Below are 26,098 nucleotides of genomic sequence, written 5' to 3' on the forward strand. Positions count from 1 at the left end.
ACTGTGGCTCAGGGCAGGAACAGCAGAAACGTGTGTTTCCCTCTGCAGAGTAGCAGCTGGACCTGGCTGCCCTTGATGAGGACTGAACGGGACAAAGCACAGCAACAGAGCCGACACTGCCCCGTACTGCACTTCCATGGTACGTCTGCTCTCCTGCGTGAGGAAAGGTCACTGCTCTTCAGTTGTACCTGGATTCTGAAGACAGCACACTTTCCTACCATTCCTCTCGATTCCGCCTTGACAACACAACAGAAAATGAGCAATAACAGGTTCTCAGGTCAGTTGGCTTGACACAGGTTTGGTGCGCTGCCCTTCGGGGGAACTCTGACCTGGCCGAGAGCAGCACGTTCCAAACTGGTTCTCTTCTGGGTGCTGCCCCACTCTGTCCTTACAGCAGAGGGTCGCCTTCTCCTCCCAGGATCAACAGGGAGTATGTCCTTTGCCAGGGGAGTGTCTCTGGATTTGCTCCAAACACAGCCAGGTGATGAACAAAGAGGGTCACTGTTGTGCATCAAAATTTACCCATCCCTGGGAAGCCTGTGGGAATTTTGTCCCTGGGACAGGATTTCAGGACATGTCTTCGTACAGGGCTTGCCTGTCTTTCACGAAGGTGCTGTAGAACAGCCAGAGAAAGCTTTCTTTCCTCAAGAGAGTAAGAAGAGGGTCGTGGAAGGAAACCAACTTTTTTTCTTTTTTCCGCCCCCAATTGAGCTGTCCAGTTTGAAGGGTGAGCCAAGAGGAGAAGGGATGAGATGACCCAGTGTGCAAGTGGCAGCAGAACGCTGTGTGTGGGGCTGCATTCACACCTCCATACATGAGGGAGGCCTTTGGGGGTGTCACTCTGCGTGTTGTAGAGCTGCATCTCCGGACAGCTGCGTGTGATGGGGCGTTTGGGTTTTGTACGTGAGGAAAGGGGGAGTCAGAGCTCCGCCAGCAAAAGGTGCGTGGAGATGGTGTGCTCTGATGTCCCTGTGCTGGAAGGAGCTGCGCAGGGCAGGCTGGGCTTTGTGCAGGCAGATGTGTTAAAGAGAGAGTGAATTCCGTGGTGTAAAGATAAAAATAGTCAAGCGTATGGGGTGCTTGTGTGTATGCATGCACGTGCATGCCTGGAGAGACCGTACAAAGTGAAAAATAACACCATGTGTCGTTAATTTGGGAATATGTTGGGCATTTGGGGTGAATGTGTGTCATGGATTAGTGTGTTTGGATCACGCGGGGGAAGGGTGTTGTGCCCTGGCGCTGCGCACACGGTTAAATGGTGAGAAGTGCACGATCGGGGATGAAAGTCTGAAGGATGAGCTGATTTCCCCGGCGTCCCGGCTCTCTCCCACTGTTCTGTCATGGCAGCCTGCGCAGTCTTTTATTGGTCCCATTAAAGGCAGTTGTCTGTGCAGGGATTGATTTCAGAGGAGCACAGAGTTAATTCCTTTCCACAATGAAAGACCCCATGTACAGAAAAGAGTCTCTGTCTGTCCCCCTGCACCCCTCTGGACCGGTGAGCCTGCGTATTTCGTGCCATCTCCTTACAGCTCTGGAAACCCTCACTGAGGTTACAGGGAGGGCAGAGATTGCACTTTGCCTGCGTGTAGATCCAAGGATAAAACGACAGATGTCTTTCATTAAACACCTCCAGAACGGGCTCTTCAGGAGGCAGTATGTGTTCAGACGCTGTCAATATTTCATAAAGCCGTAACAGATGTTGTCATAGATCCCCCATCCAATATGTGTTGCACCATAATCACTGACACATTGCACCGGGGCTCTCCATCCACCCCCCTGCCTGTCCCCCCGTAAGACAGGCACCCAGGTACACGGGGTGTAAATGAAGTGCTAACCCAGTGCCACAATAAATGTGAAGGAGTTTGAAGTTGTTTGTTACTTCAGGCACTTTCAGGCCCAAGGATAATGAAACAAATCTGTTTGCAGAAGGCGTTTTTATGGAAGGGTTTCAAAGTGAGTTGGCTCAGTGTAAATCTCTGGGTTGAGGCCGTTAGAAAGCATTTCAGCTGCAGCGAGGCAGTGGGCTGTGTCTCCAAGTCTGTGGGTGCTGGAAAGCAAAGGACTCAAATTAGCAGCATGGAAAATATGAATCCTGTCCGGAGTCTGCTGCCAGGTCAGCACAGGTAGGAGAGAGCCGAGTATGGCTGGGCCCTTCCCTCCCTGGCCCCACCAGCATCCTACTGAGCTTTCTGAGCAACTGTGGTGCTTCCAGGGGAGCTGTGTAGGGAAAGGATTGGACCTGAAACATTGATAGTTGGGATTTTCAAAGGAGCCTAATGGATGAAATCTGGTAGCCGGTATTGCTCAGGAGGTCAGACCCTGGCTGTGATAATCTGTGGGTGCATAGGCCGGGTTGCTGAACTTTCCGCACACACTGACAGTGCAAAAGTACAACCAGCACTTGGGTCAGAAGGTTAACGACGTCTAAACGCAAGAGGGCCAGAAGAGAAGAATGTGCTTGTTAAGGAAGAAACTGGTAAAGAAGGGACTCATTGGAATTGCAAAAGCAGGAACTTATCTGCTGGCTGCATGCAGGTAGCAATGTTTGTGGGAAGTGCCGAGGCTCGGAGCTGTTTTTTGAAATGAGCGTGTGCAAGAGTAACGCAAGGTAGAAACAAGTACATAAGGGCTTGCTGCTGTTTTGAGAATGCACAAGAATATATAAGGATTTGCTTGCTAATAAAGCTTGAGCTTAACTTCCAGTCATATTGATTGTCTGTGGTCTTGTCTCTGGGGGCCTGCACGGGAATTCATCCCCACAATAACCCTTTCTGCCCTCAGAGCCCATCAGTCTAAGGCAGGCCAGCTGTCACCCTCCACACTTACTCTTAAATTGCTCAAGCATTTGACATCCTAATGAATAAAGTAGAGCCATCCAAAATCAACATGGTGCACATTAAATAAATGGGGTTTGTAATTGTTTTCCAAAGGGAGTCCTGAAAGGAGATTCCACATCAAACAGCTTTGTTTCTCATGGAGACCCTAAATGCCTGGTCTTGACCCTGTCCCATTTAACGTCCCCAGCAACGAGACATGGGAAAAAAAGAGAAGCATCTGTTAAATCCTCGCTGATAAATATTGAAAGTGACACAAAGACTGGGGGTAAAAAGCAGCTCTCACAGAGCCCCAGTTAATGATATAGAGCCTCGGGTTTGCTTGACAGCCCTGGGTCAAGTAAGCATGGTATTTTGGTGTGGTCAAATGTCAGACCATTCACCTCACTTAACCGGGGGCATCTCAATGTTAGGTATGTGGGGTCCACGTCAAGTCCTAGGAAGGGTGGAGGCACCCCCAGAACATGAGCTATTCATTGTACTGTAGATGTCCCTTAGAGTGGGATGAATTGCCTCTGGACAGCACCTGTTTCTCTCTCCTGACTAAAGGGAGGCAACTTAGATGAGTAGCTTACTTAAAGCATGTAACTCCCAAATGGCTAAAGCCGGGGAATGAAGACCAGCTGTGGAGCCAGGGAATGCAGAGAATAATTGCAGGATCTGGTCACTGATGACTCGGGAAAGCCCTGGGGAGACAGGAGGTCACCGATGAGCAACTTGCAATCCTCCGACCCGTTTTGCGTAGGAAGATTATGCTGCCCCTGTACTTGGCACAGGACCCACTGTTCAAAAAGGGTGTGGAATTATTGGAGGAGATTCAAAGAAGAGCCAGAAAAGAATTAATGAATAGGAAATCCCAGCTTTTGGAGAGCAAATCAAGGAGTGTGTTGTGCTTAATTTAGCAAAGAGAGGGTAACAGCTGGCTGAGGGCACCATTACACCTGCAGGGAACTGTTCGTCCTGGAGAGCTTCACAACATGGCAGGGAAAAGCTGCGCAAGCATCGGTGTCTGGACAGCTTTGCCAGGGCAGCCCAGCCCAGGAGCAGGGTGCTGGTTTTTAACAGCCAAGGAAAGGATTTGGTTATATTGCTGGATTTCTCATCACTGGATGTTTTGGAAGCAATTAACTCAAAACCACCCTTTTTCAGGGTTATGTGATGCATCCTACTGTGCTTCTCACAGGGGTTTAAACAGGGTCATGGACTGTAGAAAATGCCTAAGAAACACCTCCTTGACTGAAATTTTATCATCTCTTGAGGCCCATGGGGCCCTGAGGGGAAGCACAAGGAATGTGTGCACGTGTGTGCAGGGGAAGGGATGATTTTTTGTGATGTGTGAAAAACATTAGCCTGAAGGCTCACAGCAGTCTTGAAATTGGATCAGAAGTGAGACAAGATTCTTTCTCTCAGAATAAGGTGCCCGTGAAGACGTTGGGTGCCAAATGGGTTGGCGGCCCTCGGGGAGGCTGGAAGTGCTGGAGAAGGGGAGGTCTGGGCTGGAGCCGGGGTGGAACTGGCGTCCCAGGCAGGGTGGGACTGAGGAGCACTCCTCTCCATGTCTCACTCCGTTGCACCCCTTGAAACAGTGCCCTAAGGCCAAGCATCAGTCTGTAAACAAAGGGGATTTTGGCTTTGATTCTCCATAAATCACTGCAACCATTTTCACTCTGGAGAGCAGTGTGAGGGCTGGAGTATAATGAGCTGGTCCATGGGGCAGGCAGGGAACGTTTTTATTTGACTCTTTAGGGCCCTGTGAGGTTTGACTTTGAGTTTCTGTGAAAGAAAACATTTGCTGATGTAAGGGAACCTGAAATAACTAGGAAAGCTTGGGGGCTGCTGACGCTTGAGTAAATCCAGATGTCCTGGTATTTGGTTAAACCTGAATCTGAACATTTGTGTATGTTTTTTACAACATTTACTTGCCCCAGGGAGCAATCTGTGGAGCTGAAATAAACCAAGAACTTCCCCCCCCCCCCCCCCCCCCGCGTATTTCCACCCTCTAGGAAGTGAAAAGCCTTGAGAAGATTGGATCATGCATTATTTTTACCCCTGCAAATAGTTCCCAGAGCTCAGGCTGTGGAAAATGCGCAATGCACGACCTCAGCATGCACCCGCTCTTGAAATGAAACTGGAGAGCTGAGACTGGACCTTTCATCTCATGGATAAAGCTTCAATAGGGCCCCAGCTGGGACCATGTCACCTCGAGGTGTCTTGGCAGAAGCATGGCCCCACTTTTCCCAAGCATCACCTCTCTGGATGGCTTGAGTGGGAAGCACCTTTGTTCCTCTGAGCTGCATTTCAGATTTCTGAGGACACCTGGCTTCCTGGCAACTTGGCTTCATCTGCTTGTTATATGTAACACATAACCTCCTTAATACTACACATGGTGTGTTTAACTGCTTAACGTACAGGCCAAGTACAGCTGTTCTGCTGATGTATCATTTGCATGATAAACGAGTACATTTTAAGCCACAAATAGATGCTTCTGTGAGCTACCTGCCTACACGTTGTGATAGTTTAGGCCCTGCCGGGACTGGAGACCACGTTACCGTTGTCCGTCCCCCACCCTCGGACCGAGTAGGGCACAAACCCCAGGTTAAAATAAGGAGAAATTTAATACAGCAGTGTAATAAACAATCTGAACAACAACAATAAACAGCAATAACAGCAAACGAGACAAAAGATATACAGAGAAATACCGCAATGGATACAGCCAGCCTGCCGCGCGTGCTCCCCGCGACCAAAGACACCAAGGAAAGCTTCCCACGCTGCACCTGACGTCAACATGATATGAATAACCCGGCTGGAGATCCCTTCCCCCTGCTGGGGAAACTTAACCCTATCCTAGCTGAACCAGGACATAATCCAGCCCTTTATACCATCTGCGTCATGTCCAGCTGCCATTTAGCAGTTAACAGTAACAAAACAATAATTTACACAGGCACAGCAGAGTTCACGGCATGTTCTCACCCAGAATCAAGTCCCCCTGTGGTACGCATCGGACCTCTCCATTGTCCAGCATCACCCACCAGGTACAACCAGGTCCTTGGGCAAAAGCAATCCCGTGGATGGGTTTGCCTTTGCCTTTGCCCGGCGCAGGACTGAACCAGACCATTTTTCCCAATATATTCCTCATGCGCACCACAGGGACTTTATCCCCATCTACAGCACGTGGAGGTTTTGACTGAGCCGGGCCAGCTCGACTGGCAGACCCTCTTGTGTTGACTAGCCAGGTGGCCTTTGCTAGATGCATGTCCCAGTCTTTGAAGGTCCCACCTCCCAGTGCTTTCAGTGTGGTTTTTAACGCTCCATTGTAGCGCTCGATCTTCCCAGAGGCTGGTGCGTGGTAGGGGATATGGCAGACCCACTCGATGCCGTGTTCTTCTGCCCAGGCATCTCTGAGGTTGTTTCGGAAGTGGGTCCCGTTGTCTGACTCAGTTCTCTCTGGGGTGCCGTGTCGCCACAGGACTTGGGTTTCAAGGCCCAGGATGGGGTTCTGGGCGGTGGCGTGGGCCGCTGGGTAAGTTTCCAGCCACCCAGTGGTTACTTCCACCATTGTGAGCATGTGGCGCTTCCTGTGGCGGGTCTGTGGCAGTGTGATGTAGTGGATCTGCCAGGCCTCTCCATATCTATATTTCAACCATCGCTCTCCATTTCGCTGGGGCTTCACCCGCTTGGCATGTTTGATTGCAGCACACGTCTCACATCCGTGGATGATCTCTGCGATGGTGTCAATAGTGAGGTCCACCCCTCAGTCTCGAGCCCACCTGTATGTTGCATCCCTACCTTGGTGGCCCGAGGTCTCGTGGGCCCACCGGGCTATGAACAGTTCACCTTTGCGCTGCCAGTCCAAGTCCACCTGAGCCACTCTAATCTTAGCAGCTTGGTCTGCCTGCTGGTTGTGTCCATGTTCATCAGTGGCCCGACTCCTGGGTACATGGGCATCCACATGGCGCACCTTCACAACGAGGTTTTCCACCCGGGCTGCAATATCCTGCCACACCTCAGCAGCCCAGACGGTTTTACCCTTACGTTGCCGGTTGCTCTGTTTCCGTTGCTGCAGCCATTTCCACAGGGCATTCGCCACTGCCCACGGGTCGGCGTAGAGGTAGAGCCTCGGCCACTTTTCCCGCTCAGCAATATCCAAAGCAAGCTGAACGGCTTTCACCTCTGCTAACTGGCTCCATTCCCCCTGTCCCTCAGCAGCTTCAGTGACCCGTCGTGTGGGACTCCACACAGCAGCCTTCCACCGTCGATGTTTTCCCACAATGCGACAAGACCCATCAGTGAACAGGGCATATTGCTTCTCCTCATCCGGCAGCTCGTTATATGGTGGGGCCTCCTTAGCACGTGTCACCTCCTGTTCTGGTGACATCCCGGAATCTTTGCTCTCTGGTCAGTTCGTAATCACCTCTAGTATCCCTGGGCGGCTGGGGTTCCCTATTCGAGCCCGTTGTGTTATCAACGCAACCCATTTACTCCACGTGGCATCGGTTGCATGATGTGTGGAGGAGGCCTTTCCTTTGAACATCCACCCCAGCACCGGCAGTCGGGGTGCCAGGAGGAGCTGTGTTTCAGTGCCGACCACTTCTGAGGCAGCCCGAACTCCTTCGTACGCTGCCAGTATCTCCCTCTCAGTGGGTGTGTAATTAGCTTCAGAGCCTTTGTATCCCCGGCTCCAAAAGCCCAGAGGTTGGCCTCGGGACTCCCCAGGTGCTCTCTGCCAGAGGCTCCAGGTAGGGCTGTTCTCCCCGGCTGCGGTGTAGAGCATGTTCTGAACCTCCTGCCCTTCCCGGACTGGCCCGAGGGCTACTGCTTGGGCAATCTCCCGTTTAATCTGCTCAAAGGATTGTTGTTTCTCAGGGCCCCATTCAAAATCGTTCTTCTTGCAGGTTACGTGGTAGAGAGGGCTCACAATCAGGCTGTAGTTGGGGATGTGCATCCTCCAGAACCCCACAGCGCCCAGGAAAGACTGAGTCTCCTTTTTAGAGGTTGGTGGGGCCATGGCTGTTATCTTGTTTACCACCTCCACTGGGATGTGGCGACGCCCATCTTGCCATTTTATCCCTAGGAATTGAATTTCCCTTGCAGGCCCCTTAACTTTCTTTTGCTTAATGGCAAAGCCGGCCTCCAGGAGGATTTCAATTATCTTCTTCCCTTTCTCAAAGACCTCCTCGGCTGTGTCCCCCATACAATAGCACTCTGGCGCTATCGGAATGGAGAAGAACGCGTTAGCAATGTCAATCATGGCGTACCACTTGGCTGCCTTCGACTCCAGTTCATACTGGAGCTCCAGCATGTCTGGCACGGCAGCACTCATCGCTGGCGTAACTTCATTCAGGCCACGGTAGTCCACAGTTAGCCTCCATTCGCCATTAGTCTTTCTCACAGGCCATGTAGGGCTGTTGAAGGGTGAGTGAGTTTTGCTGATCACCTTCTGGCTTTCTAGTTGGCGGATCAGCTGATGGATGGGGACCAGGGAATCTCGGTTGGTGCGGTACTGCCGCCGGTGCACCGTCCTGGTAGCAATCGGCACTCGCTGCTCCTCACCCTTAAGCCGCCCCACCACTGAGGGATCCTCTGAGAGGCCGGGTAAGGTGGACAACTGTTCAACCTCCTCCAGGGCAGCTACACCAAAAGCCCACCGGTACCCTTTTGGGTCTCTGAAGTACCCTCTCCTGAGGTAGTCTATGCCCAGGATGCACGGGGCGTCTGGGCCAGTCACAATGGGGTGCTTATGCCAGTCCCTCCCAGTCAGGCTCACTTCAGCTTCCAGTAGGGTCAGCTGCTGGGATCCCCCTGTCACTCCAGAGATGCAGATGGATTCAACCCCACTGTAGCTCGATGGCATCAGGGTGCACTGAGCGCCAGTGTCCACAAAGCCTTATACTCTTGTGGGTCTGACGCGCCAGGCCATCGGATCCACACTGTCCAGTAAATCCCATTATCCCTTTCCTCCACCTGGCTGGAGGCAGGGCCCCTCTAATCCTGCTCAGCATCACTCACTTCTTGTGAGAATGATTTACTGGTCCCCTCAAGAGGGTCAGACATAACGTTCACCATTCTGTTCTGCCTGGGGGATTTCTGACTGGACACTGGAGCTGCGCTCCTCTTGGAGGACTCCCCTTTGGTGATGGTCTTCCCTTTCAGCTGCTCTACTCATGCAGCCAGGGCGGCAGTGGGCTGTCCATCCCACCTCCTCATGTTTTCTCCATGGTCACGGAGGAAAAACCACAGGGTGCCTCGTGGTGTGTGCCTGCTGCTGCCCTTCTCTTGGGTGGGGAAACGTTTACTTCTAATGGCTGAGACATCAGCCCGTGCAGGTGGAACGTAGGACACGTCCTCTTCCACTCTCTGGACCCTCTGAGACAGTTCCTCCACAGCTGAGACCAGGGAATGCTGAGATGAAGGGAGATTTCCCTCATACTGCTGGAGCTGGCCAACCACTCCATCCACTGTCAGAGTCTGTGTGTCTGTCCCCCAGGACACTATTGCCAGAGCTTTCGAGTGCGCTTCTGGTGTGCTCTTCAGGAACTTTCGCCACATCAGGTGTGTGCAAGGGGCCTGATCTGGGTCCATGGGTGACTGCTCCTCATTCAGATCACCACAGATCATCTCAAACACAGCCAGCTCCCTGAGGTTCTGGATGCCTTTCTCAGTGCTGGTCCGTTTGCTCAGCTGACATAGGAGATCACCCTTGTAGGGGTGCCTCTCCCTTACACTGAGCAGGCGTCGCCTCCAAAGGCTGAGGGTTTGAGCCTGTTTCCCTATTTCCCTATCAGTGCCAGCCTCCTTGGCCAAAGACCCCAGCTGCCTGGCCTCTCTCCCCTCCATCTCAAAAGCACTGGCTCCATTGTCCCAGCATCGGAGCAGCCAGGTGCAAATCTGCTCGCCTCCCAGGCGGCCGAAATCTCTCCGCATATCTCGCAGCTCAGTCGGGGACAGAGATCGGACGATCACCTCTGGCCCTTCCTCCTGTTCCCGTGCTGGGCCTGGCTCATCCCCATCCCCCCCTTTGCGAGCTGACTTTCTGGTGTATTTGGCTTTCTGTATCGGGGCGACTGATCCCGGCCCTGGCTGTCTCTCTGGCTCAGCTGCTGTGCTGGTGGAGGCGACCGAGCCTGGCTCTGCCTGTGCCCCCGGCCCAGCTGCTGTCCCAGTAAGTTCACTCTCAGACCCTGCAGCCCTTCCTCCCCCTTGAGGGCAGTGAGTGGCCTTCAAAAGGACACGGCAGGCATGGGCAAGTCCCCAGCACGTCGCAGCGAGCTGTGTCTCCCGGGTTTTGCCAGGTTGCCGACACACCTTTTCTAAGCACTCCGCCAGTTTATCAGGGCTCTGCATTTGTTCGGGGGTGCAATTCCAAAGCCTTGGGCGTGCCCACTGACTCAGGTGCTTGCCCATCTCTTCCCACAGCCCTTGCCACTCACTGTTACCTGACCTCGGGGCAGGTTTCCGGGCACTGCTATTGTTAGAGAAATGCTGCATGGCCCAAAACAAGATCTGGCAGACGCCCCCAAACATTGTGCTGCAAATACACTGGCCTGAATGCTCCAAGAATAACTGAAACTCTCAAAACCCGAGAGGATCTCTTCCCCTGGCTCACCCACAGAGGGGGTGAGACCCCTCACAAAAGCCCAGGCAGCAAACAGGTACCACCCGCCCCCCCCAGCGATACCAGCACATTATAAGCAGTCCAGTGCCGATAGAGTACAGTAAGACCCTTGACACATTTTCCACCGATAACAACCACCAGCACTGGGATCATATACTGGATATAAGGATTAATCCAACCCCACCACGCAAGCAAGTGGGCCAGCATTGCAAACATTTTCTTATCAAACAAATACAAACAGAAAAATTACAACTAACAGATTGCTCTAACACACTCTGGTCAGGGTCTGTCCCTTTTTGATTCTTATTTCAACCCTGTTGTGCTCTACGTTGGTGCGCCAAAAAGGCTGTGGTGGTTTAGGCCCTGCCGGGACCGGAGACCACGTTGCCGTTGTCCCTCCCCAACCCTTGGACGCAAGTAGGGCACAAACTCCGGGTTAAAATAAGGAGAAATTTAATACAACAGTGTATAAGCAATCTGAACAACAAAATATCAATGATAACAACAATAAACAGTCATAACGGTAAACAAGAAGAAGATATACAGAGAAATACCGCAATGGTTACAGACAGCTCGCTCACATGCTCCCCGCGACCAAAGCCACAAAGGAAAAAGCTTCCTGTGCTCCCGTGCCCGGACCTGACGTCAGCATGGTATGAATAACCCAGCTGGAGATCCCTTCCCCCTTCTCTGCTGGGGAAATTTAACCCTATCCTAGCTGAACCAGGACAGTTATTTTTCATACACGTTAGCTATCAGCAAGCTTCTACTGGTAGCTATTTTCTGTCACGAGCCTTTTCTCCGCTAGTGTTCAGCTGTCACTCAAAATCCCATCACACTGGATAGTTCACTGAAAACTTTTTATTGTAAACAAAAAGTGACATAACTGGGCCTGCAAGTCATTCTGCCGATCTTTTAAATCTGATACCAGCTTCCTCTGCCAGGCAATTAAAAAAATATTCAACTGTGAAAATTTTCACAATACAGTAAACTCCACCCAAACTAATTAACAGTGATTAAAAATAAGATGCCCCTGCAAAGACTTTCATGTTACATGGCCACAACTCACAATCCTGTACAAACTGTTCACTTTTATAACACTCCAATGTAAAAGTCAAATAAGCAGCGATAGTACAGCTCAGGGTATGTCATGTCATGTTATTATTTGCAACGCTTGAATTCATTTACATTTTAACAAAATTTGTTTCTTCTGCTTCTTGTGCTTCTTACGCTGCTGCTTCTCTTTTTCTTGCTGTCTTGGCTCTCTCCTGCATTGGCAATCACAGAATCATCTAGGCTGGAAATGATCTTGAAGATCATCTAGTCCAACCGTTCACCCAGCACTGACAGTTCCCAACTACAGCAGATCCTTGAGCGCTAAATCGACCCGACTCTTCAACCCCTCCAGGGATGGGGACTCCACCACCTCCCCGGGCAGCCCATTCCAAAGCCCAACAACCCCTTCTGCAAAGAAATACTTCCTGACATCTAGTCTAAACCTTTCCTGACACAACTTGAGGCCATGTTTCTGTAATAGCAACAACATCGTAATTTTCCTGTTTTATCACAGCTACAAGCTCCTCCTGTTTGTTACCCATGCTGTGCGCTTTGGTATACATGCACTTCAGATGGGCCGATATTTTGCCCCCTTCAAATCTAGTTCAAAGCTCTGTCAATGAGCCCAGCTAACTCCTGCCCCAAAATCCCCTTCCCTCTCCAGGACAGGTGCATCCCGTCAAATGTCAAAAGATCAGGTGCCCTGTATACCAACCCATGACTGACGAATCCAAAGCCCTGATGGTAACACCAGTCTTGGAGCCACCCATTCATCTGCTGAATTCTCCTGTGATCTTCCTCATCCATCCCCCCAACCGAAGGGATGGAGGAGAACACAATGCTGCTGTGGCTTCGAGTCTGACTCTCAGAAGGGCCTTGACTAACACCTGGACTGCTTTGACTTTGACTTCTGCTTGCTTCAGGCAGGTCAGCTGCAGCAGGTGCTGCCATATCCTCTTTGACCTTATCAACAGCTTTTTCTTCCGGCTCTGTAGGATTTTCTCCTGCAGTTTCCTCATCTTTTGCAGACACATTACTCTCACTGTCACTTTCACCGTAATCTGGTACAAGTGTAGCTTCATCAGTCTCTTGAATTAGATCAGAAGAGAGCCACCAGGAGCTGCTTACCTGAGGCTTGGGCTTGACGTTTTGTCCAGTCGCGTTCTCTTTCTCAGTCTTCCCCTTTGGTGATGTTTTTGATACATCAGTTTCTGGTTTAGATGTCTTTATGGAAGTGGCTTCATTTTCTTTATCAACCTTTTCATCTACTCCTCTTTTTTCAGGTTTTGCCTTAGAAGGTTTGCTTTTCTCCATAGGTTTTTTTGACTTGTCCTTTTTGTTGGAGGGCTTCTCTGACTTGGTTTCTTTTGGATGGTCTTTCTTTACCCTTTTCTCCTTGGCTGGTCTGGTTTCTGGGGGATCTTTTGCCACTTTTGGGTGAACTTTCCGTGGAGTAGCAAGTCAGACAGCAATAGAATCTGCTCCCATAGGCTCATCTCTCACAGGGGTGGCATCAGCTCTGCTTGGGAGCATGAACAGAGAGTCCATTTTAACATCTTCTGCTCTAACTGCCTCTCTTTGTTTTCTCATAGATTCTAACAATTCAGCATTGGGAACTCCTTCATTCTCATCCCCTCTTCTTCTCTTCTGGTTTTTTTTTGTGTTTAGTGGGAGACTGGCCTCTACCTACTGAAGACCTTGAATGTGAATGGTGGCTTCTGTACGGGGGTGATCGTGACCTTGAACGGTGATAACCATGTGACCTTAACCTGGAATGATTGTGATGATTCTTCCCTTTGCCTCTTCTGGGATATGGCGGCAATCGCAAGTTGAAACAAGAATGGGAATGACTAGATGATTGATGGTAGGAGCAAGCGTGAGAAGAACCCAGTCTTGACTTGGAGTAGGTATATGAACTTCTAGAGTAAGAAGAAGCACTAGAGAGAGACTGGGACCTTAAAGAAACCAGAGAGCACACTCGCACACACACAGAGGAATTTAATTCAGAACAGTTATTTCTACATAACTGGGTTTAGTTTGTTTTTTCCTCTCCATATGCTTATGTCAAAGCTTCTTTCACTGCTGACAGAATGGTACTGCAGGCTGAAGAACTTGAGCACGTTTCTGCTTACAAGACAAACAGCTGCTGCTTTGTTAGTTTAGAATATACAGGAAGGGAACCTCTATTTCCACTCCCTTGTATTGCAGGAACTACCACAGGTATTGACTGGCCTCTACTGGTACCTGAACATTTCTCGCTGCACAACTACATGCAGTGCAAATCCTTTTTGTGGCAGTAAGGTGCAAAAAGAGCAAGTCTTAATGGCTACAGCACAGTATCAAACATCAGGAAAAGACAGCAAAGCTCAATTTTACAATGCCGCCTTAGTCTATTTAACTTCACTACTTATTTGGCAATAGGTACGGGATGCAAAATACTTGTACTGCAACCTTACATACAAGCCCATTTAATCCACACTTCTAGGCAGATGTCCTAGCAAAATCTTGCACATACCTCTAGCTCTAACCAAGGATAGTGTCGACATGTCAAGAAATATCATATCTAAAAGCTTCTAAACTCAGCCTCTAGTAACTTGACTCAATACCATTACTCTAGGAAAGAAACTGTCAGTCAACTGTAATCTCTGCCATAGCTGCGCTAGTAACCTTCATGTGAAACACTGAAACACCTCTCACTGCTTTTCCCTTGAATCATCCAACCCATCTAACAATAGCGAGTTTGAGTGGAACTCCTCCTGATTCTTCTAGACAATCTGCTTCTCCATTACAATATGTAAAGCAGTTACCTGGAAAACGAACGCCTACGCTCCTTTTGAATCTTCTCATATTCCATCTGTTTCTTAACAAAATCATTTGTAAACTCATCAAGTCTGGACTTTTCTTACCCCTATTAAAATAAGTTTGACTTCTATTACAATTATAGTTTGACCTTTATTACATAAAGACACCAACAAACAAAACATGACCAACATGAGAAAATGTATACTGCATGCAAATGCAGAAGGTGAACATCTTATTTAAGCAAAACCAGTTTAGAATTCCTACAAGTTTTAGGGAAAGTTTTAGAATGAATTCATCTTGTTTCAGTTCTGCATGTTTACCATCTGCAACGAAAAAGTATGTTGGACAAAACTATGTCACTTTTGCTTATGTCAGATGCATTTGTGTGTAACTGCAGTCCAATATGCTATGGAAATACATACATCAAAAACAACAGAACTTCATTGAGCCAAATACTTACTCCTCTTTAAGCCTGTTTCTCTCTGTAAAACAACTCCCTAGGTGAAGGGGGTGCTTGTGTTGTTGGGGTGGTATTTGGATGAGCTGTTGGTCCCCAAGCTGCTGATGTGTTTGCAGGAGCTGGGGGATATCCTGGGGCGGGGGCGGCGGGGCAGTGCACCCAGCAGAAGGAGGCTGCCCAGGTGGGAACTGAGGAGGAAGCAGTGGTGGTGGTGCCACCTGTGGAAGAGGAAGTGCCTGTGGTGGCAGAAGATACCAGGGAGGTGGAGGCACAGGCACAAAGACCGCTGTTGATGTTGGTAGTGATGGGGCCTGAGTCCTTTGGGTACATTCACTGTGCAGGCGTCCTCGACTTGAACTTCTAAAGAAACCCAAACCCACATGTCACTATTTGTCACACTCCACTCTGATTTTAGAGGAAAGCCAATGAAGGAGGAGCGTGGCGGCAAGCACTTCTTGTTCTCAACTTACGCATTTTTCTCCCCGTTTTCTGTTCATTTGAGACTATGCTCATTTCTCGATCCTCATACTTGCCTTCCACACCCTCACCCCCAACAGTTCCCCCCATCTTCTCTCCTTATACTCAGCTTTGCAACTGTGGATGGAGGCTGCCCGTGTCTAAGAGACTCGCACCTCCCATGTGCCAAGTGCCCACCATTCCTCTGCCACTCCTTGGTATGCTTAACACTTCACACTGCTGATCTTCAAAGCAATGCATAGATCTCAACTCATCTTCTCTCGAATTTCTTTTAACTTCTTCTGCATACACTTCCTATGTTGTTGCCTCATGATGATGTCTTTGGCCCGTTCTTGGCTCTGAAGCATTATTGTCTTGCTTTCTGAATCTGAGGTTTTAGACAATATGTGGGGTGGATCCTGATTTTTGTTTTGACTCATCTTTAATATTTTATAAGCACCATGCACCCTTACAATCTATCTATAACTAATACATAGCAAAAGGAAGGAGTAACTTGACGCTGCAATAAGAGACAAAAGAGACTCTCTCCAACTGAGAGAAAGCAGCTTGGCTATTTGAGATGGCTACATTGAGGAAATTCAGAATTGTCATAAAATGACAGCCTTGACTTTTCCAATAATTTGCTCAATCAGTATCAACTGTGTTGTGAAAAAAAAAGAAAGCTGGAGGTTGATTTCTATTGGGAAATGAATTTCTTCAGCCCTATTCTGCCAGTAATCAAAAGAGTGGCTTTCCACCTGATCCTTTACTTATATTTCATTTTTATATGTAATTATGGTTTCCTCAAAAACTGTTCATTTTTCAGAGTCCTCTTTTCAGTCATGTACTGGAGTTTAAATAATCTTACTGCAAGCACAGATCCCTTTGTTAAGGCCAGTTGCAATTAAGCCATTTAAAAATTGGAACCACCAGTATTCTCCACAACTACCCGTGCGTGCTTATTTAATGATAAATCACCTGTTGTACGTTATGTGTTACAGCCTCATTTAACAAGTTGTAAGTAGCAGTATGTTGCATTTCTGTAGAATCCCTACAGTTCCCAGCCTGGTCTGCCACATGCTGAGTGAACTGGATTGGCTCTCCTTCAATGACCTTTTCGAGTGGGGAGAGAAAAGAGAAAAAACAGAGCCAACATTCAGTTTAGCTGAAGATAAGTTTTTAAAATAAATTCTGAAGTTACAGTTACTTACCAATTGTGGGTATTGATTTTCCTTGGGGGCCAAGAAGACTTGGTGATGCTGGCTATCTTAGTGAAGGCACGTGATAGCTCTTACGATAAAACACTAATAGAAAACAAGATACTAAAATACAAGAATCACTGCAGATGTTGAAATAAAATTTACCTCCTGTTCCAACAAACTGCGGATTGGCAGAGAGGAAGATTTAGGAAGTTCAGCAGCAGTCACCAGAGCAGTAAGAGGTAGAACTACATCAGCATCACTACAAAAAACCCCCAGATTTTTATTATTCAAACAATGTTTTGAAGTGCTACTTGCAATATTAAGTTCAAGGTGAGAAAAGGCTGGCTGCTGTAATTGGGGAAAAAAAAAAAATCTTCGCCAGATTTACAAATGTGAAGCACTGACGACAAGTCTGTTTGAACTACTGGCATTTAAAGAGAAAGCTCACTGGAAAGATATTTTATTAAGCTAGCTGCACATGAAAGGATTAGAGTACATGCCACGATTGAGAGACAGGACACAGCTTGATGCAAGCAGAGTCAGAGAGTTTATTGCAGAAATCATTCATTTATATAGAAAATTAGAAGAAATTAGAAGACACGCGTCTTACATTGATTGGTTGCCATACTTCAACATTCTTTATCAACGCTCGTTGATTGGTAGTTAATTAAAACTCTAACAACAGGACTGTTTACGACTAAGTTGTTTTTGCAGACACTGAGTTGTTTTTCAGAGACTTTATATTTTCTTCTTCTCCGGCGCCACATGACTCATAGGGGCAGTAACTCTCCCCCACATCAGCACGTCTTTATTCCCCTTATCAGGCTGCCCAAGGCTTATGGCCTACAAGGTCCAGTACATCCCCTTCTCACAACAACAGTGAAGCAGGGCGCGCCGTCCTGTCTGCTTCTTTCAAGTCCAGCCCCACACCTCCCCCTTCCTGTTGTACAGAAAGAATCTTTTTCATAGAGCGTTCCATCAATTGTTGCAAACATTGTAACAAGCAAGGCAGAAAAAGCAATAAGAGAATAAAAACAGCCAGAGCATAAACAATAGTCTTTACTAAGCTTCTAAGCCACCCTGATAACCCCCATCCTCCAAAAAGCTTGTCTAACCAATCCTAACTATCATCTTGTTGGAGTTTAGAGACTCCTTTTTTAAGCTGTTGGATACTGGCATGAATCGATTCCGAGTGGTCAGAGAGATTCATGCAACACATGCCTTCAAAATCTTCACAACCATGGCCTTGTGCTAAAAGCAAAATATCTATAGCAGCTCTATTTTGTAATGTGGCATGGTGGATACTATTTACATCTAATAAAAGACCAGACAAAGCTTTGCTAGTGGCATTTGTTTGTTTAGCAAGCCAGCAGCCAAGTTTATCTAATGTTGCTAATGCTTTTCCAGCAGCGGCTCCTGGTAGCAGAAAAGAAGCAGCAAAGCGTTTACCCAAGGACCAAAATTCTGCATTTTCGTCACAATCAGGAGTATATGCATGAATGTCACGCTTCACTCTGTGGGATAAACGATGCTGCAAAATCATAGATGTATTAGGAGTCAAAACAGAAAGATGACCAAGGCTACATGGGCCTCCCTTTATGTGAGAAGGGATAATGGGCCATGCTCTATCTGCACAAATAAAGAATATTCCCGATGGTAACAGAAGTGGATTATTGCTAGACTTAGAGAGGTTTGTTGCTGTATAATTACACCAAACGCTGGCATTTTAAAAAATGGGATGGGTAGGGGAAACATCCCAGGCCTCAGATTGATCTTTTCCTGTATAGTTAAACTTAACACAAAACCCCATTTTTATCGATCCAAGAAGTTCAATTTCTTGTGGTTCCAGAGTAGCTTGTGGGAGAAAAGAGAGCCGTACATCCCACTTATCTGTCAAATTTTGCATCAGCGCTGGAAAGACGTGTTTTATACTTTCAGGTATTGGCCACTTATCTAATGGCAGGCCTACGAGACATGTAGAGGAGGGGTAATTAGGTGAAGCGGTAGCAAGGCACAAAGTGTCTTGCCCAGTTACATTTGCTAGCGTGACCCAAACGTTGACCTTAGGAAGTGCAGGGGGAAATGAATAGCCTCTCACTATTGTCATCAGTGTTAAAAAAGCAGAAACTATTTTAAAGATTTCTTTTTGCCCCCTTTTTTCTTCCATGCAAATTACTTCTTGCATTTTTCTTTGATCCCTTCCTAGGACAACCACAACATACACAAAAAACCCAAGGTTTGCAATACCCACATCGAGTACAGACAGTATCTATTATAGGTACTCCTTTGTCTTGACTCGTGTAACAATCCTCAGTTTATGAAGTTTGGTGAATATCCTCTGCAGCCTCAAAAGGATCAGGGAGTTGCTGTTCGGGAGGATGATCTGCAGATTGAGCAGAACCCTCGCTGGGCTCGTCAAGTGCTCGAGGTAGGGATTCACGGAAAGGACGCACGTTCTTTGCTGGAATCCACCTGGGGCCTTTTTCTGTGGAAACACAAGCATAACCTCTTCCCCACATGACAAGGGGATATGGTCCTATTATTTTACCTGTTTCTGGGTCATGAACCAACACTGGAGCTTTAACTCGTGTCTCAAACGAGGCATTCGCATTGAAATGTTGAACTATTGGAGGATTATTCTCTAACAAGGAACAATTCAAAAAGTTAAAAACATACAAAGCCTTCTGTAGTCGTTCCTCAGGGGTGGCAATCCCTGCTCCCCCCTTTTGTTGTTGTAATAAACGCTTTAAAGACTGATGAGAACGTTCAATCAGAGATTGACCTGTAGGGGAATGAGGGATGCCAGTAATGTGAGTTACACCCCAGGAGTCGAGAAAGGCTTTTGTTGTAGTTGAAACATGCAGGACCATTGTCTGTTTTTATCTGAGAGGGTATGCCCAAAGTGGCAAAGGCACGCGTTAAATGTTTATGAACATCACACGCCTTTTCTCCTGTGTGACAAGAAGAAAACAAAGCACCTGAAAAGGTATCAATAGAAGAATTAATATATTTCAGATTACCAAATTCTGGATAATGCGTAACATCTGTTTGCCATAGCTGTAAGCTCTGTAGACCTCTAGGATTAACTCCTCTTGCTATTGATGGAAAAGAATGCCTTTGGCAGTCAGGACACACAGCAATATTAGATGCTTGTTGAAAGGTAAGTCCAAACTGTCGTTCGAGACCTTCAGCATTCTGGTGTTTATCGTTGACTAACACAGCATTATATAGCCTAGGTTTACAACGTCACTTCCGTCCGCTTACATCATAACTACGCGCTATAACGCTATTTGCTATCTGGAGAGGGGTCCTACCTTTCCGTACAGCGCGACATCTTCCGACCGCCAAGCCCTAACTACTACATGACTGATTTGGGTGATTTTCCAGACCCGTCCGTAAATACAGTAAGTGCTTGTAACGGTCGATCACTCTTTTTTGGTCTGGATATCAAATGAATGCTGGCGTTGAGCAGTTTATGCAGAGGTGGATGGGATGTAAGTTGACCCATATAGTCTGCTAGTGCCATACTAAAAGAGTCTGATTGCTGATAAAGCCATTGTAAATATATGTTTGTCACAGGTAAGCAGACATAAACAAAGTCTTTCCCTGATAATGTTAGTAAGCGTTGTCTGGCTTTAATTATCAGAGAAGCAAACATCTCATGCTGTGTCAAAATTATTTTTGTAGATTGATTCGGCAAGAAAATCCATTCAATAATTAACAGTGGATCTGGTTTCTGAGAATCCCACTGAAAAATCAGCGCATGAAGTTGTCAAACGGGATTTAAAATAATTAGGTGAAATGGTAGTTCAGGGGCCCATCGATGAGCTTGCCTGTTTGTGATCGCTGTGGCAACCTTTTGCAAAGGGTTAACAGCCTCAGAGTCAAGACTGTGAGGAGAAAGTAAGTCAGTATCTCCTCTGAGCAGTTCAAATAAAGGATTTAAGTCTGCATTAGAAATTCCCAGCAGTGGTCGGACCCAATTAATTGTTCCCAACAGTTTCTGTACATCATGCAGATTTCTAATGTTTGTCTGTATCTGTAAAGGTTGAGGAATTACAGTTCGAATCCTGATGCGCCAACCTAAGTACTTAAATGGTGGTATTTTCTGATTTTTTTCTGGCACGATACAGAGGCCTGCTGAATTGACAGCAGTAGTGACAAGGGCTACAGCTTCCTCCATGACCTCGTGATGTTGTGCTGCCACTAAGATGTCATCTGTATAATGATATAACAAGACACTAGGCATTGCAGTCCTAACAGGACTAAGTACCTTAGCTACACACCACGGACAAATTGTAGGACTATTCTTCATTGTGGCAGCACAACCCACTAGTATCTTTGCAATGGAGCTTGCATGTTGACGCTTGGAACTGAAAAAGCAAATTTAGGAGTATCATCAGAATGTAGTGGGATATTAAAAAAGCAATCTTTAAGATCAATGACAGTCAAATACCAATTCCAAGGAATCATAGTGGGGGACGGGAGTCCTGGTTGGAGGGCTCCCATGTCTTCCATAGCGTCATTAATTTTTCTGAGGTCGTGGAGCAAACGCCACCTGCTGGTTTGGTTTTTAATCACAAAAATAGGCTAGTTCCAAGGACTAGTAGAAGGCACAATATGCCCTTTTGTTAACTGCTCCATAACTAATTCTTGGAGGGCGCGAAGCTTTTCGAGTGCTAGGGGCCACTGATCTACCCAAATAGGAGTATTGGTTTTCCATGTTAATTTAAGGGTGTTGTGCGCTTCAATGACCCCTTCTAAAAATGAGTTTGGATGGACATTCCCCACTGAGACAGCACATCATGCCCCCATAGAATCAAAGGAACAGGTAACACGAAAGGTTTAACAGAGGCTACATGCCCCTCTGGACCCTGGATCTGGATTAATTCTGCACTTTGGCGGCTGTTACTAGTTACTCCAATTCCAGCCAGTGCATGGGACACATTAGTCAGAGGCCATTGTGGAGGCCACTTGGCCTGAGATATTATTGTGCCATCCGCTCCAGTATCAATAATTCCACTTAGTACTACTTGCTGTCCCCTGCAGATAAGAGTACATTGATATATGAGTCATTTCTGAGAAATAGATTGCACCCATAGGATTTGTGGGTTTTCTGTAGACCCAAATCCTCCTTGCCTTTTAGGAGAGGGATTAGGAATGAGGGAGTCCATCCCTGCTGGAATCAATATTAATTGCGCTATACGACTACCTTTAGGTACTGTGCAGGGAGGAAATGGAGTCCATGCCATAATTTTAATTTCATCGGTACTATCAGAATCAACGACACCTGGTAGTACAAAAAGCCCTGATAATGTGGTAGATGATCTTCCTAATAACAGCGCCTGTGTATTAGAGGGTGAGGGTCCTGAAACATTTGTTGACAGCTGTGGGCGCATATGCCGGGTCGCGAACTGTCTGCGTCACTGACAATGTAAAAGTGTCATCAGCATTCAAGTTAGATTAACGATGTCTAAATTAATGACGCACTTGTGTTAGAAGACTAACGGCGTCTAGATTAACGATGGCTAAAAGCGAAAGTATTTTTGCTCATTAGGGAAGAAACAGATAATAAAGGAACCTGTAGAATAAGAAAGCAGAAATTTATCTACCGGTTGTGCACGCTTAGTAGCGCTTGTTGAAAGTGCTGAGAGGAACGAGTTTTTGAAATGAGCATGCGCCAGAGCAACGCACGGATTTGCTGTCACAAGAATAGATAAGGACTTGTTTTTCTAATAAACATCGGAGCTTGACTGTTAACCATATTGGTGTGTGTCTTGTCTCACAGCCTCGTCCTGCAGCTAAGGGGGTTCCTGCTACAGACAGCAAGTGAACTGAGCAATCAAGTATCCTTACTGTGTGAGCGGTTGTCAGGTCCAATCCAGCACTCCCGGCTGTTGCTGGACGCAGACTTGTGACGTTGCTGCTTCCCTCCGGGGGGGTTGGAATGCCAGCTGCAGAACTTGTATCTGCACGCGTTGCCGCCCCATGCTCCGCGACCAGTTTCCCTGTATCAGTTTGCCCTGAAAATCATACTTAGACCAACATTGATTAGCATAATGACGCCCTTTTCGGCATCTAGGGCAAATTCCAGGGTTTTGATGCTTAGCCCCCGCATTCATAGCCAGGCAGTTCTTTTTTAAATGCCCTGGTTTGCTACAGCCGTAGCAATTCCCCATGCCTGACAGACCACGCACGGCTGCAAAGGCAGCAGCCATGGCCTCAAATTTATGATCTATAGTGCCAACTTTATTACAAGCTTCCACCATTTCAACCAGTGTAGGATTCTGGTTAGGAAGGGATTTTAAGAGCTTCTTATAATCCGCATTAGCATTTTCTACAGCCCATTTCAACAACAAAATCTTCCGTGCTTCCGCATTATCTATCTGACGCTCCAGAGCCTCTTTTAATCTATCAATAAATTGCACATAAGGCTCTCGGGGTTCTTGAGTAATATTTGTAAAAGCTTTCTGCAGCTTTTGTGTGTCAGGGACTTTGAAAAAAGCCTTTTTCGCTTCCTCGTGGACCGCTTCCAGAACCTCCCGAGGGATATCCCGTGCCTGAGCTACCAGATCAGTGTGCTGACCCGTACCTGTAAGATGTTCTATAGTTAAAGCAGCCACAGCCTGATTTTCGTGACCCACAAATGTGAGAAGTGGTGCCTGGAGCCCTCTTCTCCAATGCGACTTCCCACAGTGAAAACTGAGTCGGAGTTAACAGTAATTCAGCTGGAGACTTTAAATCATGAGGAGTCATAACGTAAGTGTCAAAAATAGAGGATAACAGGCTCGCGAAATAAGGAGAGAAAAGCCCATGCTCGGTAACGGTACGGCGCAGCTCCTTAATTACAGAAAAAGACAAAGCCTCCCATTGTACCCCTCGGCCCTGATATATTACAGGAGCAACTATCATTTTAGCAATCTCGAGATTCCCCTCCTTTAAAGCTTGACGTTTTATCTTAGCCCACACATTGCGTGAGTTAGGGGGATATAAATCTGGCTCCTTCTCGAGATTTATTAGCTCTGGATCAAAGGGGTCATCCTCCAGAGGATAATTTACGGCACCGACCTCTGGAGGTCCTTGGCAGCTTTGACTTTCAGAAGGCAGAGAAGGGACCGTGGGGGAATTCCCTTTTGCTTTTACATCACCATCATCACTCTTTTCTTGAGCTTTTACGATTTCAAAAATGATCCTCCACCACGGAAGCATACGCTGTGCTTCTACGTTCCCCGATGTGGCAGAGTCCCACAACTTCACCCCCACGTCGTCCCGAAGTTCCCATGTCAAAATACTAGAAGCAGTTACATCGGGCATCTTCATCTGCACCCATTTAAGCACAGTTTTAAGGTCATGCCCAGAAATAACTTTCCCGTGCTTTTTAAGAAGAGCTTTCATAAGCTCATATACGTCTCTTTCTGGGGAAGACGCTTGATTCCCCATGTTTCGTTTCCCACAGCTCACCTCTCTACCCCGGAGGGATTTATTGCTGGCCAGCTCCTGCTTCTTTTCAGCAGCTCATTCAACGTTCTGCAGGACTCGCAGCAAGCCGCGCAGGCAGGCGGTTTCTCAGTCCAGTGATCACGACGACTGGTCGGGTCGCGTCGCTCAGAGCGCATTGCTCGCTCAGAGCGCATTGCTCACTCAGATCACGCCGCTCGCTCGGATCACGTCGCTCACTCGGATCACGTTGGGGTCATCAATTTGCCGCGATTGAGAGATGGGACACAGCTTGATGCAAGCAGAGTCAGAGAGTTTATTGCAGAAATCATTCATTTATATAGAAAATTAGAAGAAATTAGAAGACACGCGTCTTACATTGATTGGTTGCTATACTTCAACATTCTTTATCAACGCTCGTTGATTGGTAGTTAATTAAAACTCTAACAACAGGACTGTTTACGACTAAGTTGTTTTTGCAGACACTGAGTTGTTTTTCAGAGACTTTATATTTTCTTCTTCTCCGGCGCCACATGACTCATAGGGGCAGTAACTCTCCCCCACATCAGCACGTCTTTATTCCCCTTATCAGGCTGCCCAAGGCTTATGGCCTACAAGGTCCAGTACATCCCCTTCTCACAACAACAGTGAAGCAGGGCGCGCCGTCCTGTCTGCTTCTTTCAAGTCCTGTCCCACAAGTACATGTAACCCACACACCGAATCTCAGCTTTGGAAGATCCAAGAACTGAAACTCTCTGAAGAAATATTTATGTGCTAGTTCAGCCCTTGAAGGCTCTTGTCAATTGGGATCCTTTGTATTCAACGGTACAGCTGAGCCTGACAGTCTTCTGGGCAGAGCGGCTGTTTGCATTCAAGGCATAAAGCTGGAAGGACATAAGCCCTAAACAAAAGTACAGACTCTTAACGTTTTTTCATGACTTCACTGGCTTGCAAACTTAGACTGTCATGTTTGTAAATACTTCAAATTTACAGTGTTTCAATGTTTATTATCCCAAACTGGTTTACAAATTTACAGCGTTTCAGTGTTTATTATCCATCACTGACTACACTGTGTATTGCCAAGGATGACTCTGACATTGTAATATTGATGATAGAAATACTGGAGAAAATAGTAATGTGAAAACACATAGTCCATTTTAGCTTTACACTTTTGATGAAAAGATCATTTCCTCAGTACTAAGGAGAAATTAATGCACTCCAGAAGGTTTGACATAACTAACTGTTTACTTTAGGAATTGCTAGTTACTTAAAATCAAAGGGCTCCTGGGGAAAAAAAGTTCCTCTTTCAGGGTGAACTTGTACTGAATGACTTATAAACAAAAACCAAAACATACTTCTGAGAAAATGCTTGCCTGAGGCACACTTTCAACTTATGGAACTGTCCTCGTTCAAAGGGAAAAAAAACAACCCAGAACTTACACAATTGTCTGGAACCGTCACTAATGATACACAGCTTGCTAGCAGAGAAGCCCAAGAAGAAGAATCTAACTCACTTCAGTATTCTGGTGTCTTTTATGCTCACGTTGATCTATAGATTTACTTACCGGAAAGGTCCACCTGGCTTTTCAGCACAGAAAGATGGGGACACTGGTGGAGGGAGGCCAGAGACAACAACAGCAGAGTGACTGACTGGCATAAAAAGGGAAAAGAAGATTGACTGATTGACATAAAAAGGGAAAAAAGCTTTCTGACTTTTTTTTTCCTTTTTAAGAGAACAGTCCTTTCCTGTTCAGGATATACTTAAGTATTAAATGGAGCTGGTCACAAAGTAATTTCATTATCTCCTATTTCTACTTTCAGAAGATCAGATATGATGTTTTGGATTAACACATTCATCACAATAACTGTTTCCATAGCAGGCAATATCAACTGCATCAGTCATTATATCTTTACAAAGAAGACATAACAACACATCTGGAATAGGATTACCATCATCTGAGAAGGAGGACAGCTCCTCTGGTAAAAAGGGAGGCTTTTCCATCTTTTCTCTAGCATAAGCTTCCCTGGAGGGGGGGGGGGGGGGGGGAAGGAAAAAGAAAAAAGTTAGATGGATAAAGGAAAACTTTTTCAAGCTTTGGATTTTATCAAAGGAAGATAATTCTTCTCACTCCTCATTGGCCTTCAAAAACATAGACATTTAGTTTAAACTACTTTTCTATACCCATAAAACCAGAAGAGAGAGGGGTGAACAATTTTCCTTCCAAGAACTCTCCCATTC

The 26,098-nt window shown here is 46.8% G+C and overlaps 1 pseudogene; it reads right to left on the reverse strand.

The window, feature by feature from the left end:
• Window positions 1–13,129: 13,129 nt before the first annotated feature.
• The window catches only part of LOC141955349 (E3 ubiquitin-protein ligase RBBP6-like), a 28,816-nt pseudogene continuing 15,847 nt past the window's right edge, over window positions 13,130–26,098 (reverse strand).

This window comes from Athene noctua, unplaced genomic scaffold (assembly GCF_965140245.1).
Source record: "Athene noctua unplaced genomic scaffold, bAthNoc1.hap1.1 HAP1_HAP1_scaffold_156, whole genome shotgun sequence".
NCBI lineage: Eukaryota > Metazoa > Chordata > Aves > Strigiformes > Strigidae > Athene > Athene noctua.